General features: G+C 31.5%; 1 pseudogene; it reads right to left on the minus strand.

Annotated features, from left to right (window-relative positions):
• Nucleotides 1–697: 697 nt before the first annotated feature.
• Nucleotides 698–816, minus strand: LOC118612181 (annotated as a pseudogene).
• Between the last annotated feature and the right edge of the window lie 811 nt (nt 817–1,627).

Here is a 1,627-nt window from a genome sequence, read left to right on the forward strand (position 1 = left end):
AAATAGAAAAAATTAATGGAGAAATAAAAAGATTTTAGAAAAAGTGAGACATGTTGAAGAGAAGCAACAATATTTAGTAGATAACAGGCAACCCTGAAAAAGAAAACCAAAGCAAGGAAGAAGAAAACTTTGCTGAAATTTAAAAAAATGAAAATACTTAAGATTGCATATTGAAAGAACACACGTTGTATCTAGGAATACTGAGGCAGAATGACCCACATGAAAATATATTCTAGTTAAATTACTGGACTTTAAAGAAAAAAAAATAGTAAGTGACTTGCAAAGGCAAAAAGAAATTTAAATTATCAACACATTTTTTTTGTCAGCAACACTCTATGCCAAAAAAAAAAAATGGAGTAAATATTTAGGATGTCCAAGTAAAGAAAATATAAGCCAAATATTTACATCCAGAAAAATTGACTTTCTTATCCATAAAGAATATAACCAGCTATTGTCAGTATGCAAGAACTTATGAAATATTGTTCCATGAATCTTCCCTTGTAAATTTAATAGAAAAATTAGCTTAGACAACCTAATTGAGTAGGGAGATAGCAAAAAGATTAGTGATACGCCTTAACCTTCTAGTTGCTTAATGGAGAAGGATTTATTTTTATTTTTAAGCAAGGCAACCCTTGGTTGATCTCATAGATTGCAATAACCTTGTCAGTTCACAATCTCTAATTATTTTTATTTTTTAAGCCTACAGCACCTGGCCTTCTTAGATGGTCTCCCATCCAAGTACTAACGAGGCCCGACCCTGATTAGCTTCCAAGATCAGATGGGATCGGGCTTGTTCAGGGTAGCACAGCCATAGACATAAATAAGAATTTAAAGAGAATGTTATATATAATGGCCATATGCTGAGATGATATACATATTAAAATATTAAAAATAGAGGGCAAAATTGGGAGAGCATATACAAAAACATTTTAAACTGTTTTCAGTAATTGTGTTGGTGTGATATTGAAGTTATACTGAGAATGTTGTGCATGTAATATTAGCCAAAGAAAATGAATAATTATGGGATTTCTTGTTCTCTGAGTCATTGACAATTAATGTTTTCGGTGTGGAAGAGAGGAGATTAATAGATGTAACTCTGAAAAGTTTTACAGAAAGAAAAACCAATACTAAATTTAAATTGGAGTTGTCATTTGAATCCATGAGGTCTTCTTGAGTTCTTCTTGAGTTCTGGATCTATATACTAAAGAGACACCTCTGTTAATAATAAACACTTCACACAGTGATCTTAAAACACAATTTCTCACTAAAGGAAATGAGAGATTCTTTTAAGGAATAGGTTGGTACCAGGTCTAGGGCAGGAAATTTACAAGATGAGCTTAGAACATCTTGTAATACCAGATAGCATGGAAACAATCAGACTACCAGGTTGTGTCAAAAGGATTCAAGAGCCAAAATGAAGAGACTCTTCTTGGTCAAAATTAGAACAATTTGAACTTCACAAAAGAACAATTGCAATTAATTGAAATCCACCAAGCATATTTAAATGCATGAATTATGATGATATTTAAAAAAAAATAATTGGTCACTCTCACAGGATAGTAGTAAACCAATTAAAGATGGTAAATAAAGAGAAAGAACTGAGAGCTTATTTTTATATGCCTGGAAG

Source organism: Rousettus aegyptiacus, unplaced genomic scaffold (assembly GCF_014176215.1).
Source record: "Rousettus aegyptiacus isolate mRouAeg1 unplaced genomic scaffold, mRouAeg1.p scaffold_m13_p_15, whole genome shotgun sequence".
Taxonomy (NCBI): Eukaryota; Metazoa; Chordata; class Mammalia; order Chiroptera; family Pteropodidae; genus Rousettus; species Rousettus aegyptiacus.